Source organism: Myotis yumanensis, unplaced genomic scaffold (genome assembly GCF_028538775.1).
Source record: "Myotis yumanensis isolate MYYU_CA2020_CCGP unplaced genomic scaffold, mMyoYum1.0.hap1 SCAF_14, whole genome shotgun sequence".
Classification (NCBI taxonomy): Eukaryota; Metazoa; Chordata; class Mammalia; order Chiroptera; family Vespertilionidae; genus Myotis; species Myotis yumanensis.
Genome location: NW_027223765.1, coordinates 45,784,854 through 45,805,408, shown reverse-complemented (window position 1 = coordinate 45,805,408; position 20,555 = coordinate 45,784,854). Strand labels below are relative to the sequence as shown.

The following is a 20,555-nucleotide window of genomic DNA, read 5'->3' as shown; positions in this document are numbered from 1 at the left end:
ACAGCTCTCAGATAACTATAAAACACTTAAAATGAACAAAATTGCAAAAGCAACATAATTAAAATTAAATGAATGAAGCAGGATGTTTTTGTTCAATTAAATTGTCACTTGCAATGTGAATATCAAGTGCCCTCTTGTGTGTCCTTGTGAATTTGATGGCTTTATATCAACTTTTTGTTTACAAAATTCTGTGGAATCACTTGCCTTCAGTCCACCCAAACACACGATAGATGTAAAGTCCATTTCTGTTCCTTTTGTCATGGATACTTGTTGCCCACTATTGGCTCTGAAGCAAGAGAAGACCCACAAACCCAAAGACTCTGAGAGAAGGTAGACAAGAGACCCCAAGACCTAGCCTTGCAAATGCCTTCTGCCTTCTGCAGGGGGAAGCCCCCCTGGATGCACAGGATCCTGGCCAGCATTTCATGCATTAAATACACAGTCATGAAGCTTTTTATGGAGATGTCAACAGAGGAAAGATGGGAGTTTTACAATTCATCCTTTGGAAGCAAAAAGAACAGCCATCCTCCCTATCAGGAGAAAGAAACTGCTGCCTGAGGCGAGAGGCTCGGTCAGGCACCATGCTAGGCTCCGGGATGGAGCCTGCATGGTCCAACACACTGGGACTGAGCACTTGAAAACCGAGCTGGTATAAACTGCAAAGGTCTATAAATGCAAAACCGACACTGAATTTCAAAGGTTTACTATGAAAAAAAAAAGGAATGTAAAATTTTCAGTAATAATTCTTATACTGATTACATATTACAATATATTTTATTTAAGCCAACATGTTTAAAATGTTATCAAAATTAATTTCATTTTTAATGTGGCTAGTAGAAAACTCAGCTATAAACGTGGCCTGCATTCCATTTCTATGGGGCAGCGCTGCTCCAGGCATGACTTGACTCCTCGCACTCCAATCCATCAGTGACCTGACCGGCTCCACTCCAGCATCCTTACCCCAGACACCTCCCCTCCTCAGGGCGCCACCACAGTCCAAGCCACCATTGCTCACACCTGGACAAAGGCAAGACACTTCTCACTGGCCCTGAAAGTCAGTTCCTATACAGCTGTCAGTTTGATCTTCTCAAGCCTTGCACGCCATGTTTTCTTTTGCTCAAAGTCCTTCACTGGCTTCTGATTGCTGTTAGAATAAAAGCGCCACACGCTGCCATGGCAACAAGCGCCACAGGATCTGCTCCTGCCTACCTCTCCCACTGTAACTGTGTCAGAATCTTCTCATCAAGGAACCAGTCAGACTGGCCTTCTCTGGGCTCCTCCAAAGAACCCACGCTGACTCTACCTCAGGACCTTTGCACCAGGTTTCCCTTGCCCTGGAATTCTCTTCCTCCTATAGTCACATGTACGGCTTCTTATCATTAAGATCATAGTTCATATGATGGCTCCTCAGAGAGGCTGATCTTGACCTCCCATCAAAAAACAGGCAAACTTAGCTGTATCCTTGAGATTTTTCTCTGTTGCACGTATCAGTTTTTGAAATTTCATTCATGTGTTTACTTGCTTACTACATTTTTCCTACCCTAGAATGTGAGCTCCATCAACCAGCAGCCCTGATTATATAGTTTATTGATCTTTTACTTGTTTACTGGTATTTCTAGTATCTAACATATAATAAGATATCTACCTATCTTATCTATCTATCTAATTCAGGCCTTTTCTACAGGCCTGAATTTCCTGCCTATAGCATATATATATATAATGATTAAAGTTACCATGGGCAGAATTAAGGCTGTTTTATTCTGTACATTAGAGGAGGGTTGGAAATGTACCCAGAACACAGTGAAGAGTCCCTGAGCATCCAGTCCAAAGGGAGTTGCCTCATAAAGTAATTAAAAACCTTACTGTTTAAACATCTAGTATTTTCCCTGTCAGAGCCTAAGTGAGAGTAAGAGGCAGGGGCTGTCTTTAAAGGAGTGAATGGGGAGTCAGGCTGGACTGTTTGTTTAGCCCAGTGGTCGGCAAACTGCGGCTCGCGAGCCACGTGCGGCTCTTTGGCCCCTTGAGTGTGGCTCTTCCACAAAATACTGATTTCTGCGCATGGGCCGCGAAGTTTCAATCGCACTGTACATGCGCGCCCGCACATAGTATTTTGTGGAAGAGCCACACTCAAGGGGCCAAAGAGCCGCATGTGGCTCATGAGCCGCAGTTTGCCGACCACTGGTTTAGCCTAATAATGTAGGGCTTGCCCCCAGGATGGCATAGTGTCATGGGACATGATATCCCTGATTAATACCTCAGAAGCATGCTCCTGAATTTTTCAAAAACCATACCTAAATTCCTCCCCACCTATTCTTGGAAAATCTCCTTTAGTTTGAACACAAAATGAGAGTAATTAAGAATTTAAGATTTACAGTTTCAAATCTCTCATATTTTATAATCCTGAGGTCACTAAAGGTTCTGTGCTGGGGGTCAGTGAAACTGTGGACCTTCTTACACTGTCAACCTTACTTTAAAATTCTGTGTGTTGAGGGGCAGTAATTTAAACTACTTTGATATCAATTTTGAACCAACATGGATACAGAACAGAATAAAATGAGAACACTGCATGATATTTTTAGCTAAGCACTGACCCTTTCAAACAATTTTGCACTTGGCCAACTGCTCCTGCTACTCTCCCAACCCGACCCTCAGCAGTAATTTTTCCTCTTTCCAGCATTAGGGGACTGGAGGTGAAGATTTCAGAATCATTAAGGCAGTTATTCCTCCCAAAGCACGGCTGCTGGTCTCTCACCAATGAGCCATACAGTCTGCCAATGTGGGGAGATGTTGTTGAAACATCTGACAAATTTAGAAAGCAACGAGGTTCATTAGCAGGAAGGCAATTTAATTCTGTTTGCAGAGGGGTAACAAGAAATAGGCATTTTTATCTGCTACTCTAAAATGACTTCAGATTTAGGCCACTGAAATACAAAGGTTCTACATCTATCTCCACCCCACTCCAGACCAACACAAACACGAAGCACAAAATATTTAAACCTAATGGTAAGATCATCAGACAGCAGATGGAGGCATCAAAATGCAAGGGCTGCAGTTTTCATCTCCAGTTAAAGAAGCCACATGGAAGCTTTGGGCCCACGGAAGGTGCATCACCTGAGATCGTGAACCGGGATGTGTGAGACGGGAACAGTCAGAGGAGGGGCACTCTGGCTCGGAACCCCAGCACCTGAGCCTGCCTGAGACTGGTCTACACGTGATCAGATCCCATCTCCCAACACTTATTTGCACCAGTGGACTCTAGGGCCTTCACTCCTAACATGCATGCCGCACAGTCTCCCTTACAACCATGGGTGGTGATGGCTATTTGTTGAGACTTCATTACCCACCACGGTTATGCCAAGAGCCCTACGTGTACCTTCTCTCAGGAGCCCTCACGGAGCCTGAGAAATGGGTGCTGTTCTTCCTCCCACTTTATGACTAAAAACACGGAGCCTTAGTAATGCTGTGTATAGTTGTAATGCCTACGGTTTCCCTTTCCAGAGAGCCACACTGGAAGGGATGGGAAGGCAATGACCTCTCTTCTTTCTGTCTCTCAGTCCACAACCTTCTGGGTTTACGCAGCATGTCCAGAGCATGTCCAGAAATCCCAGCAAAGCCGCCCACTTCAGCATGAGGGACACTTCCCTGTGTGAAAGGTACCCCTCCGGGCTCAAACACAGAGATTCATAGGAGCCATCCTTTTTGTCCTCACACAAAGGACAGCGGCTCATTGCTGGGTGAGATTTTGACGCTCAACAGAAGGCTCCGGGAATTGTCAAGTACAGTTGGATGTTAATAACATCATTTAAGCCAGGACGTGGCTTGGTGGCACAGCTAATTCAGACTGTACTCGCTTCGCCAGAACAGCCTTCAATCCCGTTTCACGTGATTTCCCAAACCCTTGAGCTGCGCAGGGCTCTTCACACCCGCAGAGGCAGTAAGTGACTCTGGAGAACACTTGCAAAGTGTGTTGGCAGGAGTCAGAGAGACTGGTGGGGTGTGAGCTGTCCGAGGCCCTTCCCCTACTCTGCACCCGCTGTGCTTGGTGTGGAGGGAGGCTGCCTAATGGGTGGCTGCAACTCCCAACAGAAACGACTTCTCAGCTGGTGTATGGGTAAAGCCAGCAATATCAGGAGGAAAAAAATAAATAAAAGTGCCTCAGGTCACAGCCATGGAACGACAGAGCTGAATCTCCTGCCTGCAATAGAAGTGGGGGCCCTGTTCATAGATCATCATATATGTAGACACATGAACAATGTGCAAATGCCATTATGTGTTCCTTAAAATCATGCCAGGAATTTACCTGGTGGGAATGTGAAGTGTCTGCACTTCAGGAGTAGAGATCTCTGATATCATTCCCTCTCCTGCTACCTCCCAACCATCTTTTAACTCAGACTTGCTAAGTCTCCTGAAACAGAGATGCGAACATCCCACATTGTACCCTCCAAGACAAAGAGAAGCCCGGACATAACTACTCAGAAATTCATCATCAGCAAAGCCCCAAATAAGATTTTTAAAAGTCATTTCTTGTGAATACTTTATGGTAGTGGATTCCATAGCCTATAAAGAGACTATGTCCCATAGGAATTTATTAGGAGTCTAAGAAGTACTCTATGAATAAATTATACAAACTGTGAGACAATGTGTCAAAAAGGACAGAACTATTTGCTGAAAAATTCTGGTAAATATACTTAAATCATGTACTAGGATGTTACCTGTCGGTTAATAGAGCAGATAGAATTCACCCATCCAACAAATATGAAATGCTAGGCACCAGGAATAGAGGTAAACACCATTGGTAGGGCCCCTGCCTGGTGGGCTTTAGGCTGGTGGAAGAGGTAGTTAGCAGGCAGGGAACACACCTGGGCACCACTGGGATACAGAGAGTGCTGGAGGGGCTGCAGAGCCGCATCTTGTACTCATGTGCAAACTCTGCTCAACGATCATGTCTCTCTTAATGCTTCAGACTCTTCCTCAGGATGTAGCAGTAACCTTGCGTTATCTTTAAAACATCAATCATTGCACTTAAGGAGCAGTGGATAGAAGCTATAAGATGCTCACAATGTCAGATCAGCCTAACCAGACACCTCAGCACAATGTCTTGAGAGGCAGTGAGACAGTAGAAAGAGAGCAAGCTTGGGCCTCAGGGAGACCTGGATGCTTCACCACCCACCATCCAGGTGGTGACATGTTAAATGGGAAGCTGTACCTACTTCAGAGGGTTCTTGTCAGAATGAGCTAATAAAATATAAAGTATCTGTCCAATGCTGGTCACACAAAGTAGATATTCAAAGAGAGAGCTGTGATTCCCTTTGAGGAAAGTCAGTCTCTCACGCTTAAGAGGAACTGCATGCGAGATCCCCACACGCTTCCACAAGGTGGGCTTGCTCTGTAAGCCAGGACAGGCATTCTCCTTCTCTTGTAGAAATCAAGGTATATCTTTTCACCCCAAATTAAAGACTCAAGGCAATTGCATACACTAGCACCTCTCTGTCCTCCACTGCCTTTAACATAATAGAGAAGGTAGCGCCACTTCTACCACCTTTCCCGAGTTACCAGTTACATTCCTTTGATCAAGAGAAAAAAAGATGAGTCCTTATGTTATCAGAGAATTGCAAAGATGGAATTTCTCTGTTGCTAGGGGGAGTGAGGGTCTTACAATATCTTGAGAAAAACAATTTTCTAATACTCACACGGGAGAATGAGTGATTCTTATTTGCATAGAGTTGTATCTCTCTGTTTGTAAAGCCCCATTTCCCTGAAGTCAGTCCTGGAAAAGGTGCAGCTGGGGGTCAGCAGAGCTAAAAGCAAAGTCAGTGTCCAGAGTTTCTGTTCTGTGGTGGAGCTGAGTCCAGCAGAACATTAGGGTAGTGGTCATCCATTAGTCCACTGTGTGGAGTCCACATGGCTGTGGGCCATCTTGGCAAATGAAGAGTGTGAGAGCACACTCCCCCGCCCCCTTCCCCCCGCAACAAGAGTCCCAAGAGAGCAAAAGGGCCGAGAGAAGGAACTCACTTTGTTCAGGAGCTTATGCATCTCAGATTCATGCCCTTTCAGTGGCCTTGCCTATTCTGGCCAATGACCTGATTCCAGGTGTGACTGACATGTAATCACCTTTCCCACCTCATTCAGACCTTACTGGGCATGCCTATAATATTCAGCCTCCCTTTGCTCCTTTCCTGTTAATTATCCAACTGGGTTCATTAGAACAGCCTCACTTATGCTAATAGGACAGTTGTAAAGTCTCTTAGGGCTGGGGACAAGAGGAGAGAGAGTTTATCACAACCCGAAGGGGAGACCCATGGAGAACAAGCCACCTTAAAACAAGCAGGCCAGGGAGGGTTGGGGGACAGGAGGGAGGGGAGTAAGAGATCAACCAAAGGACTTGCATGCACCCATATAACCATAACTAATGGACATAAGACACTGGGGGGTAAGGGAGGGCAGGGGCTTGTCAAGGGCGGGGGGGAAAAAGGACACTTATGTAATACCCTTTGTAATACTTTAAGCGAAAAAAAAAAAAATAAATTAAAAAAAAATAAAAACAAGCAGTTGCCTTTGGTCAGGATACGCTGCCAGGCTTGAGGCAGGGGGGAGGGGGACAGGGAACACAGCCCAGGATCCACAGCTTCTCTCCCTCCAATACCCTGCTGAGCCCCACTGAAAACCAGGAGAGAAGGGGTTAGCCCATAGGCTCAGCCAGCTTGGGGCAGGGAGCTAAGAGAAGGTAGGGAAATGGAACTGGAGGGGCAAAGAGAAGATGACTGAAAAAATCAGCCCCTTTGTAAACACAGGGAGAGCAGGCCTTGGTGCCTACAGCCTCAGGCAGTGCTATCAGGCTAGAAGATTCTACTTTTGTTTTGTTTTGCTTTCATTGTATTTATTGTTAGCTTCTATTTATGATAGATGATACTGGTTTTCCATTTACTTAGAGATAAAGTTTCCTTTTAGAATACATTTAAGGTTTTTTTTGTGTGTTTTTTTGTTTTTTTTAAGTGAGTCCATTTAAAGATAAATATGAAGTAAACAGCAGCACAAATGGAAGGGAAAAGAGCACAGATAATGGAGGTGGTACTGGAATGACTGATGTCGGGGAACCGCCTCCGAGAAAGCAGGGACTATCAGAGAGCGATAGGATCTAGGCTGTGCTTCGGGAAGCTGAATGTGGCTGCCGCCACAAGACAGACAGCAGGGCAGATGAGGCCTTTTAACAATGAGGCTGCAGAGGCAGGATGGAGGGAAGAGGTGGAGGAGAAGGGTAGAATCAACAATATTTGGCAACTCATTGTATGGAGGGCAAGCAAGATATGAGACAAAGATAATAGCTGCTACCAGCATTGCCTTGAAAAAGCATCTATTACCAGGAATATTAGACTGATGTAGGAAAACAATGTGACAACAATCGAGATCTGCTAGAAGGTAGAGTTTTTCTACAATTCATCTCCTGGGAGGCCGTCTGCTATGAGCGGAAAACAAGAGCCGTGTATCTAACGTGTGCCAATACCCGCTGTTGCTCCTGGCCAGCTGCGTTTGCTTTTCAGATTTGTAGCAGAAAAATTGGGAAGGTCAACCAGGCTTGGCGTCCTGCACCAGGAGGGCAATTTCCTGCCTTGGATCAGCATCACGGAGGACGTAATTCTGTAACGCAGAGCTGCTTTGGGTGTTTATTTAAAGCTTTGAAGTAAGCCAGGAGATCTATTTCCTGAAAAGACTGTTTAGTTAGAAAAATGAAGTCAAATAGACATAATCATTCAAGTGTCACATAAAAATAATTTGAAACTAGACGTTAGAAACAGTAACAGCTCATCAAGGGTGAAACAGCTTTGGTTGGGTGGGGGTTCTGAGACTAGTTGCTTACTTCGGATATCCTGGAATTTTTTTTTAAAAAAATCAGACACACAATAAATTTCTAGATCATGTTGCATTTGTATGAAAATTACCTTTAGTTAAATTCTCAATTTCTGGTTCCCTGAGGGTTTTAAGCATCAATTTTTCAGATGAGCAGGCACTGAGAGGAAGAGGGACCTATCCAATGATCAAGTCCACCCCAAAAGATACCCAGGGGAGTGTCTCCTGCCGTTCATGTCCCATCGCTTTGGCCGGTCCGGCTTCCAATGACTCCAGCAATTGGACTCATCATCAGTCCAAGAGACCCGGGTGGCCCTTTCTCAGTCTGAGAGTCTTCATTTAAAAAGAAAATTCTGACATTAAGTCTTGTTACACCACTCGCCCCTCCTAGTGGAGCTCCTCTGCTTTCTGCCCTCCAGCCCCTCCAGATGCAAGAAGTGGCAGGATCTTTCCCCAGTGGTTACTCTGCCCTTCCCCTTTATCATTTCTTATTCCCTTTTTAAATCCGAAAATGTCTATGCTTTTATCTGCTTCTCTGGTCCCCATCACCATAGTAACTAAAGACTTCAACAAGGCTGTCATTTTGACAGAGGCTCTCAAAGGCCAGGCTCAGCCTTGTGCCCTTCAACTCCAGTCCAGCACGAGACTTTCCAGAATCCTGAGCATTTCAGACCTAAATCCGCTCCCTGGTGACCGGGCATTGGGCTGGTGGCCAGGGCCTGCCCCAGAATTACGCACGACCAAAGGTCTGTGGCCCATGTGGGAGAGGTCCCTACCTCTCCAGAGGAGGAGAAAAATGAAAACGTGGCTGTATATTTGTGCACATTTAAAAGCATTAGAGAGAACCCAAAATCAGGAGTCATCCAGTGTCTGCAGTTAACCAACTCTGAGCCTCTGGCTCTCAGTTTCCACATTTGCCAAAAGAAGGGGTTATATGGCACGCCACTGAGGGACAATTTATGCACCAGATCATGAAAGCAAAATTCCAGGTTGAAGAAGTGACAGCAACATCCCCCATCCCCGCCTGCCTCAGGATGGCAGATTTAACAAATACAAACAGGATGTCCAGTTACGAAGTATTCACTATCTGAAACTCAAATTTAATATAAGTATGTCTGTTGCAACATTGGGAATATACTTATACTAAAAACTCACTCATGGTTTATCTGGGAATCGACCTTAGCTGGGTGTTCTCTATTCTGTCTAGCAATCCTCCTCTTGCCTCCACATGTCATCTTGGTGGATAGCTGGCAGGTAGATGGCTGAGCAGAAGATTCTCGTTCTCATTCCCTCTCACCCAATGTCCTGTTGGAGCTCCCAAGCCTCGGCTGAGCTCCAGCCTCAGATATGTGCAAATATGTGCATGCTTACTTGCTGCTCAAAATTCCTGAGCAATCCAAATATGACCGAGTGAGTGAGCACACAGTACGAGTAAGTACTGTGCACGTGCATTAGTAACACTAAGCATGAGAGCACACATCCACTGTGAGGACAAAGGGGTAGTGAGTCAGCAGTCCTGCACAATGAAAGCCAGCCTTCTTCTCCATTCCAGCCCTCTTCACAGTGGGGTGGCTCCATGCAGCTCTAACAACAATAGAACTACTCATTTACTTATTGAAATTTCCCCATGTGTCAGGCACTGTGCTAGGGGTTTCACATGCATTCATTCATTTAATCTTCAGAACAATTCCGTAATAATGAAACTACACTGCTTCCAATTTATAGATGGAAAGACAGGGCAGGGAGGCAAAGTGAGTCCTCTGAGTCCACACAACTCAGTGTAAGAATGGAAGGGCCACCAAAGGATTTTCACAAATAGGACAATCTAATTTTAAAATTTATATCTGAAAGCAAAGGGTCAAATATACCAAGACACTCCTGTAAAAGATGCAAGCCAAGGGTCTTGCCCCATCAAGTAAGAGGCTTAACGCTACTGAAATTAGACAGTGTGGAATATGGATAGAGGCAGACAGACAGACAAATGGAAGAGAAGAGAGAGTCCAGAAACATCCCGATGCCTGTAATGGTTCCTGACTGGTCCCCGGCAGGAACCTGTATGGCTGACCTGCAGAGCAGGGATGAAAGGGGCTAGCCAGTAAAGAGTCAGACAGCTGGCTAGATGGAAAAGTAAAAACCACAACACACAAAAATTGAGTCCATTTGCATGAAGACCTTAAATGTGAAGAACAAAACTTTAAAACTTTGACAAAACAATAGACAAGATTTCTCAAACAAAATGCAACACAGCACTAAGAAAGACTGATCCAATGCAACTACATTACAGTGAAGAACTTCTGCTCATAAAAAGAAACCAAAAAAAAGAGTGAAAACACGGATAAGGCAGGAAGAGAAGGTAGTGGGGAGGGCTCGGCCTCTAGATGCACTGCTCTCCACAGCAGCCTGAGACACATGGCTGTCCAGCAATGGAAGTGTGGCTAGCACAAAGTGAGGTTTGCCAGAGGTATAAAACACGTGGCAGATTTCAAAGACTTCATTAATAAAGTTTAATTGATAATATTACTATATTTGGATAAATAATGGAAGCTAAATTAAATGAAATAAAAAAATTGTTAAAACCAATTATGCCAGGGTGGTTTGTTTTTTCACATTTTTAATGTGGTTACTAGAATATTTTGCATTGTGTTTTGGCTTGCATTATATAAAGAGCTCCCATGAGTTAATCACAATGAACAAAACTCAAAAGAGAAAGGTCATGAAGAGATTTTCCACAGAAGAAACAAATAGCCAACTTGAGAAGATGCTTGACCTTACAAACAATCCAAACTAATTACAAACTAAAAGTGCAATGAAATATCTTTTAAGCCATCAGATTAGCAAAGCACAAGAACGCTAACAACATCTAAGGTCGGTGAGGGTCTGCAGCAATGGGAGTTCAGATTCTTGGCTCCTGGGAGGAAAACCACTGGGCGTTAGGCAGTGAAACCAAGCATGCAGATACCTTTTGCAATACACATGCACCCCTGGTGTCCACCTGGAACGCCTCCTGTGGGTGACAGGAAATGTCACAGCAATGTTTGCAGCAGCATTTGTGACACTACAAACTGGAAATGGCCCAAGTTTCCATCAACTCTAGAGTAGCTACATCAGTTATAGTTGATTTACAGGAGGAAAAACTATACAGAAGGTTAAAAAGCAGTGAACAGAAGCTACATGAAGTAAAAAAAAAAATAGAGCTATGTGGAGACAGGTATCTCTTGAAGATGAAACGATCACAGAAAACTCGGGGGGCACCCCCTCTGTGAGGGCGCAGGGAGGCGGCGTGACTAGGCTAGAAGGCGTCAGTCACGTTCTATTTCTTAAACTGGGTGGTGTAAACATACACTGCTTATCCTGATTTCAACGTGTGCTATTTCACAACTTAAAGGATTTTAAAAAGGGAAAAAGAAAAGCATTGCTCCGTGAATGTGCAACACTGCCGTCCATTTGCCTGTTAATAATGATATCTTTAAGTGGGCAAGTTTCTGTTGATCATTTTCTACCATTTGGCTCGTCTCTCTCATCTTCTTTTCTATGTCATCTCCAGATTGCACGGGATATAAATTACATCCTTGGAAAAACAACAAAATAAGGATTGCTGCCCCTGTGTTTTGACTCATCTCAGTCACTTTCTCTGCAAATAGCACAGAACAGAAGGAAGCCGGGTGGGCCCTCCATGCCGGGGAGCATGTGACATCCAGGAGCCCAGCGCCTCCAACTCTCCCAAACTCCCCCTACCCCCAGTCTGATCCTGCTCTGATTCCCCCATTTGCAGTGTCACAGTTAATGCCTGGTCATTGGAGACACTCTTGAGGACTTGTGTCCTCTTGTCAGGATTCTGAGAGATGCATAATAAAATAAAAAGGCAGACTTGTGGCGACATGTTCAGAGTGGCCAGGTTTCACAGGCAGTTCTGCAGGCCTCAACCCAAACCAAGGTGAGGGCATCACTACAGCACATTTAGGTGGCCTGAAAACTGGGACCTCCATCCTGGTCCCCAGCACAATAATAAGATTTAAAAAAAAAATAAGTCAAACAACCTTAGCAGGTATTTCCCCTCAAACTATTTAATTTATCCATTCCCCTCAGAAATGCCAAATTGAATCCTTAATGGAAATGTCCAGAATATCAGGTATAGCTTGTCTTCCTTAGATGAGAAGAAGAAAAAAAATGTGTGTGTTTAAATTCTGGCACCTGCAGCATCCCTGAGTCATCTTCTCCTTGAAAATATCATTCCCTCCACCTGCGGGCAACTGAGGCCTTCCCTGAGCTGGAGGAGGAACTCTTAGCAGGGAGGTCATGGCACCTGCTGACCTCATCATTCCAGGCAGCCTCCTCTGTGGCTCCCAGAACCTGCTCCGTCTCCTCTAGGTGAGCCCCGACTCCAGGACAGGAGGAATCAATATACAAGCCATTACTCTCATGGAGGAGCGGAACAATTACTAAAATCTATTCGCTAGTAAATGTGCCCTGTCGTGTAAATCACTGGGTCGTTAACCTTAACAATGGCACTGTGCCGTCTCTATCCCATTCAATTAAAGTAGAGAGGAAGGTAATGCTTAAGAATACATTTTAGGCAGAGGAATATGCTATTATAGTATTAGATGCTCATAAATTAAACACCGCATTTACTTCCCTCCTTGGAAGAAGAATCCCGCACAGTAAACACAGGGTAGAAAAGAACACAGACTCTCTCGAGAGGACTATAGAGAAGAGAAGAATCTGAAGGCACAAGCATGTCACCTATGCCACCCCTCCCTCTGGCATCGCCGCAGAAGTTCTGGGCCAGTGAAGGCCGGAACCGAACCTGGCGGTGCACTCAGACCGCCAGGGATTGGAGCTGGAGATGCCTGAATTGTACCAAAGGACAAACAGTTGCCTGCCTGCTCCCAGTCTGGCATGACTGCAGCTGAGCCAATGCCACCCGCAAGTGGAAGGCTGAGTCCTGACACCGATTCTCCATAGTCGGGAGGGAGCCTGCTCCTTCTCATGCAGTTTGAGAGGGGAGCACTCTCGTTCCATTTCTTCAGGGTTCCTGTTGTACTGATTAAGGGGAAAATACTATAACATTATGGTGTCGGCCACGAGATTAGATAGTACAGATACATACATTCATCGTCTTCACAAGGGGATCTACATGACATTTCCCTGCCATCTTTTCTCCCAAAATCCCTCCAACGTGGCCACTTTCTCGCTACAACCAGCATAGTTTAATTCACAAGATATATTCATTTTCTACTGCTGCCCAAACAAACAAACTTAAGGGCTGAAAACACCACAACTTTGTTACCTGGTCGCAGTGCAAGGCAGGCCTCACAGGCTGGGGGGGGGGGGGGGGGGGGGGGGGGGGAGCGCTGTCTGCACTCCCTTCTGGAGACTCTGGGAATAAAATGTTTCCTTGCTCAGGGTTGTTGTCAGAATTCAGTTCCTTAGGGTTTGCAGACTAAAGTCTCAAAGTCTCACTTTCCTCCCTGGCTGACAGCTAAGGGCTGTTCCCAGCTGCAGGAGACCACCTGCATTTCTCAGCGTATGGCCCCTTCCCACTTCTAACCAGCAGCCGTGGCCAAGCCTCTCTCCGGCTTCAGTCGCTCCTGGCTCTCTTTACTTGAGGAACTCTACATTTAGCAGGAAAGGGTTTCTGCTGTTTAAGGATTTACCTGATTCGATCAGGTTCAGCCAGATAATCCAGGGTAACCTCACCATCTCACGACCCTCACCCTAATTCTACACAGAAACCCTTTTGCCACGTAGGGTAACCTAGTCCCAAATTCCAGGGATTAGGGCATGGTCATGGGGAGCCACAGGACTCGACCTTCCATGGTAAGTACAGGGCTCTTCTGAGCCGATGCTAGGGATGAAAGGAGAGATGAAATCTAACCACCTCCTCCTTGTCCTTTCCAACCCGTTTCCCAGCACTTCCTTTCTTTACTTTGAAAGCAAAGCTTGTCTACTCACCACATTCCCAGTCTTTAAAGGGCAGCCTGGCTGCAGGTGTCTCCCTCGGGCCGCCAGGAGGGCCAGTGTGCGCCTCTGCTTTCTCTGGGTGACAGGTTTTTCCAGCATCTGCTCCGTGTGTCCCACACAGTCTCACAGAAGAGTCACCTGGGCCCGTGACTAATCTAATTCCCAATCAGGTTCCAATGTGCTGCTGTTGGAAACCAGTTCGCCTGGCCTTCAGTGACCTGCAGCCGGTGGTTTGGGAGGCTCTGCTGGCATCTCACTCCCAGGGGGCTCGGAGCGATTGAGGTACAAAGGGCCCCAAGGAACTCCACCCAGGCGGGTGCCTTCTAGTCCATAGGCTCCAGACCCCCAACTTATCCTTTTGTAGCCACAGGAGACTTGTCCCTTCCCAGCAGCCGCAGGGTTACTTCTAGAACCCCAGCCCCCGAGGAGAGCTCAGGCAGGAGGCAGGACGCTGGGATGCTCTGGAATCCTGCAAATGCTCACTCCCGGAGGAGGAGTCGGCAGGAGGCAGCGTGATCTCGGGATATTTGTAGTCGAGGCCTCACTTTTCTCATCGGTCAGATGGGGGTAATAACAGTAATTACCCCGGGAGGCAGTTAGGAGGATTCTGGGAGATGCCTCCTGCAAAGCACAGAGCTCTTTCCCCTGTGACCTCATCTGAGCCTGAAGGTTAAAGGTACAGATCATCATGAGAAACAGGTGGTAAAATGGGAACTGCAAAGGCAGAGAAGAAATGTTACGTTAGGCAGTGTTGTAGTCTGTTGGAGCTCCTATAACAAACTATGATAGACCAGGCAGCTTATCAGTACCAGACATTTCTCTCTTGTCCTTCTAGACCAGTGGTTCTCAACCTTGGCTGCACATTAGGATCACCTGGGAATCTTTTTAAAATCCTGATTTCTGGGCCTCATCCTCCAGAAATTCTGTTTCTTTGTTATGGGGTGGGGCCACAACATTAGTAACAAAGAAACAGAATTTCCGGAGGATGAGGCCCAGAAATCAGGATTTTTAAAAAGATTCCCAGGTGATTCTAAGGTGCAGCCAAGGTTGAGAACCACTGTTCTAGACAGAGGGGCCAGCAGACTGGGTGTGATGACAGCCCCTGCCCCGCACAGACTGCGGTCTTCTGTGGCAACCTCACAGGGTGGAGTCGGGACAGAGTTCCCTGGGGCCTCGAAAAAGAGAGCTAGGGCCTTTCTGAGGCTCCGCTCTCTTGATTGGACCTCCTCCCCAAGTCCCACCTCCAAATACCATCTCCTTGGAGATTAGGTTTCAACATATGCATTCTGGGGGAACAAACACTCAGTCAGTGGCAGGCAGCCTATACAATTCTCTTTTTGTGTGACTTTTTCTCCAAATCGAGTTAAAAAAACAAATAAACATATTCTGTTTTTTAAAAAAGCACAGAGCACCGTGCTTAAACACTGGATAAAGGTAACAGTTTTGTTATCACTGGTATCATTGTCACCCAGTGTTGCCCCCAACCTGCTCCAGGGCCTGGGGGCAAGTGGCTTGGCCCCTCCAATGCGGGTTCAGCCTTCCCGCCTTCACACGTGGCAAAATGGGAATTTCAACAAGGCATTTATTCGCCCTGGTGGTTTGCTTCATTGTCAAAACCTGAGGAAACACAGTAGGAGAAGTTATAGAATTGGGGGAAATGACATATGTACTACGTTTATGGTATTAGTTTTGAGGTTTTTTTAAATATATTTTTATTGACTTCAGAGAGGAAGGAAGAGGGAGAGAGATAGAAACATCAATGATGAGACAGAACCATTGATCAGCTGCCTCCTGCATGCCCCCTACTGGGAATTGAGCCCACAACCCAGGCATGCGCCCTTGACTGGAATCAAACCCAGGACCCTTCAGTCCAAAGGTCAATGCTCTATCCACTGAGCCAAACCAGCTAGGGCTGGGGTTTCTTTTAGACCAAAGTTTGGCAAACTTTTTTTTTTAAATCCTCACCCAAGGATATGTTTTTATTGATTTTAGAGAGAGGGGGAGAGAGAGAGAGAGAGGGATAAATCGATGTGAGAGAAACATGGATCAATTGCCTCCTATACTCAGCCTCACTCTGACCAGGGATTGAACCCACAACTTAGGTATGTGTCCTGACAGGGAATCAGACCTTTTGGTGTACCAGATGACCCTCTAACCAACTGAGCAACCCAGCCAGGACAACAAAAACTTTTTTTTATCAAAGGTCATATAGTAAATACTTTGGGTTTTGCAGAACATACAGTTTTTGCTTTAGACCAACATCTACAACTTTCAAGTTTAGTTCTAGTTAGAGAATCTCTATTCTGCCCCTTATTTTATTGTGTTTTACCAGATATTTGGGAAATTATTGTTCTTAAAAGTATATTTCAATAAATGTTTATATCCATGGACATGCCTGGAAATGTTTCATTGAAATTCAAGTTAATGCTTGGGACATTCTGAAACCCACAAAAGACAGTCCTAAAGGACCAGGTGTTTTGTTAAATAATGATTTTCCCTGGAAGATTTTGAAAACTATAGAGATGTGTGATTTTAGATAAGTTACCTTCTCTGCCCATCAGTTACCTCTTCGGTTAAATTCAAGGCTCTAGTTCTATCTATGTCATGAGGATATAAAGAAGTGAGTGTGTAAAATAAAGAAGGAATGTAAAACTCTTAGCCTAGTGCCTGGTACATGGAAAACACTCAATCATCACCATCGTCCTTGCCTATCACCATTAGAAACCGTCCCATCAAGAGCATTTCTTATTTTTAACAAATAAGTCAACATCTATAGAAAGAATCCTGTTTGGGAGAACTAAATAATAGTCTCAAGGTTAAAAGTGATTCAATAAACCAATTTCATGGCTTATAATCTGCAGGCCCACTAATTAGGTTAGGCTTAAGTAACATAGTATTTTTATTTTTTTTTAATGAATTTGAGCCACAACTTTTCAGGTACCCACAGCTCACTGCTATCTTGATAGGAAGTAGCTACACAATGCCATGTTATCATTCTGGCCCTGAAGGCATTTGAGTATCTGACCTCTTGTCTGAATTTGTGATGCTAGGTTTTACTATTACAACCCTGGCTGCTCCTGCCATGATCTCATTGCCATCAATATATCTGGAGGAAGAGTCCTTATCTTTTCAAAAACATATGGCCAGTTCCCAGAACTAATGTCTTCCAAGGCTGCCAACAAATGATGTAATGAGACAGGTTAACTACAAAATGAGATGTTTCCTTCCTTCCCTGCTTGTAGCTGCCAGACCTCACATAAAAACTGTTTGATACTGTTTCCCGCTCGCGCACACACACACACAGACAGAGAGCGAGAGAGAGAGAGAGAGAGAGAGAGAGAGAGAAATTTGTTCCTTTAAAAGTATTCATTTATTTTGAAAGTTATTGCTAATATCTAGGACCACAGGGTTTTTGAGGACATACTCACAGGAGATTATCAGAGGAAACAATCATTGCGGGGTAACCTGACTTTGGCAATGGCTCAGGTGGGACCTGAGGTTTTCTCTCCCATGATCAGGGTCAGACAAAGAGGCAAATGGCAGAGGTCCAGGGTACATGTCCCCATTGTATGATTTTCTGTGCATTACTCCTAAAATTACCTTAAGGTGAGCAGATGGTGCAGCCATTCTGAGCCCACCATCACAGCAAGCAGGACGAGGCCCTGGCTGATACTTGCTCAGGTCATCTTGGCCCTGTACCTTTCAGCTGGTGAGTACTCGGTGGGTGCTGGCGTCCTGGAGGCCACAGACTGGTCATTTGATGAATTCACTCCACACAAACAGCAGAGTCTAGAGAATAGTAACATTGGTAATTATAGTCTTAATGTGAGCAAGGAATAATAAGCAATATTTTTAGAATGTAAATTAGATCGTATCGCTTTCCTGCTCTGAAATCTCCAATGTTTTCCTGTTTGCCTGAAGTAAAACCAAACTCTCTGTGAAGTCTAAAGGACCCTACAGGATCAGGCTGGCCCTTCCCTGCCCCCCTCTCCAGTCTCACGCCCCCCACCCCCCATAACAGTCTTATTGAGATATAATTCATATCCCACCCAATTAATCCATTTAAAGTACACAACTCAATCGTTTTCAATATGTTCCCACAGTTATGTAACCATCATCACAATCAATTTTTGAACATTTCCAGCATGCTAAAAATAACCCCATACCTACCCAGTCACTTCTCCTTCTCCTAACCTCATAGCCCTGACGACCACTGATCTTCTTTCTGTCTCTATAGATTTTTCAATTGTGGATATTTCATATAAATGAACAATATATGGTCCTGTGTGACTGCTTCCTTTCATTTAGCACAATGTTTTCAAGGTTCATCTACATTGAAGTATGCGTATCAATATTTCATTCCTTATTATGGCTGAATAATATGTCACCATAGAAACACATCATGTTTTGTTTATCCATTCATCAGTGGATGACATTTGGGGTGTTTGTACTTTTTGATATTATGACTACTGTAGCAGTGGACATTTGTAAATAACTTTTTGTGTGGCTATTCTCTTGGATATGTATGTACCTAGGAGTACTACTGCTGGGTCATATGGTAATTCAGTGTTTAACCTTTTCATTGATTTGGGGGAATTTTCAGCCATCATTTCTTCATATATTCTTCCTGCCCTTTTTTTCTCTCTTCCAATATGCATATGCATAAATAACCTGGATTTCATAAAAATTAAAATTTTTTGTCTTCAAAGGACTCCATCAAGAAAGTGGTAAGAACTGTGTCCCAAGGTGGCTGCACCATTTTACATTCCCACCAGCAGTATCTGGGGGTTCTGATGCTCCACATTCTCACCTACACTAGTTACTGTCCACCTTTGCAGTTAAAGCCATCCCCAAGCTCTCTTAGGGCTGCCTCCCTCCTGGAAAAAATCTCTGAGTCCATTCCCCGGAGCTGGTATCAGGGACAGTGACCCGTTTCTCTGAGTAACACCCCTACTTTAGGAGCAGGGTGCTGGGTGGGGGTGGCACCTGATCCTTCCAGCCTGCCTCTACTGGTGCGGAACCTCCACTTACAAACAAGGTGGGTGAAGGTAAAAGGCCCTGTGGGGGACTCACTCAGAGATGCAATGCGTCTCCAGCAGCAAAGGCGTCTGGGAAATGCTGGACTCTGTTTAACCTTCTGTGACTGTTTAACTCTCTGTAGCCTCAGGTTTGGCTGACTACCCAGAAAGCCAGAATGCCACCCAAAGATAAATGTCAGGCCCCAGGAAGGAGGTTAATGAACCTACTATAGAGTGTGGATAACTGCCTGACGTTATCTGTTAACTTAGAAATGCATTGTTCTTCCTGGTGGCCTACATGACTCCCCACCATATAGTTTTACTATTAGCCCCCTAATAAGAAAAGAGCTTGTCCTGGGAGGGGGTGATGCCTGCCAGGCCGGCCAACACTGGTAGCAAGCAGTTGCTTTGCCCGTGTATCTACGTTTCTCCTATTATTAAAAGCTCTTATGAATTTGAATAGGCTACTTACTACCTCTCAGTTCTTCTGAATTGATCCTGAATTTAGACTTTTGGGTCTTTCCTCCAAAAGGCCCCCTATTCTCAGCCTCTACCCTATGAGTGGGAATTGAATGGAGGAAGGGAGCCCCAAGATCTTGGCAATACTCACCTGAATTTTAACCTCTGCAACATGAAGCTATGGGGGATGGGAGGGAGAGGATGAGTCCTGGCTCAAGTGCCATAGAAGCTCACTGTTCTTACCAAGATTTAACAGTGTTGCAAGCACTATATATATATATTGATTAACATATATATATATATATATATGTTAATCAATATATATATATTGATTAATTTCATTTTTACAACAACCCTGTGAGATAGGTACCATTATCATCTTCATTTTACAGAGCAAGAGAAGTGAAACACAGAGAGGTAAACAAACTTGCTTAAGGCACACAGCTAGTAAGAGGAAGAGCTAAAATTTGAACCCAGGCAGTTTGATTTTAAATTCTCAGCATTAATCACTCACTATGTTGACATATTCATTTACTTACTGGTTTTATTGTGTAAATTGCCCATCTCAGATCTGAGCCATGATAAACGCCTCCTGGACTCAAGAGAGAAATGTTTGTAGCTCTGTACACCTGTAGGTAATAGCAAATACCCCAACAGTCATTAGAGAAATAGCAAGTAATCCAACTTATCTGTATAGCATGCACTATATTAACTGCTCTGGGTAAGCATTTTAAATTTTTCATGCATGCTTGGCACATCCCCCTTTAGTGAGTTATAGGATTTGAACTTCTTAAACTTGAAGTTTAAGAAACAATTTCTTAAACTTGTTTGGAACAATTTGTTGTTGGTAAAAGTAGGTTCTGGGTGAGGCACAAGAAGAGACTGAGAATTACCACAGGCAAAGGAAGGAGACTTGCTCTAATGAAGGCCACATAGTAACGCTGAACCCCTTAAACACTGCCATTCCTTTGTTCTTTGAATGATAATAAGTGAATGTCCTAGTCAATTTTGACTCTGAAATTGGAAGAAAACACAAAACCATGTGCCCTGCTACATATGTTCAGGGAAAATGAGTAGGTCATGCACAGGTCTGTCGTACTCATTGGTAAAATAATGAGAACATAGAATAATGATCCCCAAAGATATCCCCGCCCTGATCCTTGGAACCTGTGACTAGGTTAGGCTACATGGCAAAGGGAATTGGGTTGCAGATGGAGTTAAAGTTGTGACTGGTGAACCCTATCATCTGCATCATGCAGGTGGGCTCAGTGT

General features: G+C 44.7%; 1 long non-coding RNA gene across 2 annotated transcripts in view; it reads right to left on the bottom strand.

Moving 5' to 3' along the window:
- The window catches only part of LOC138992728 (uncharacterized), a 283,495-nt gene extending 269,445 nt beyond the window's left edge, over positions 1-14,050 (bottom strand). For both annotated transcript variants that reach the window (XR_011468128.1, XR_011468129.1), the window contains exon 1: positions 13,798-14,050. This is a non-coding gene — a long non-coding RNA (uncharacterized lncRNA). The remainder of the gene's footprint in view (positions 1-13,797) is intronic.
- Between the last annotated feature and the right edge of the window lie 6,505 nt (positions 14,051-20,555).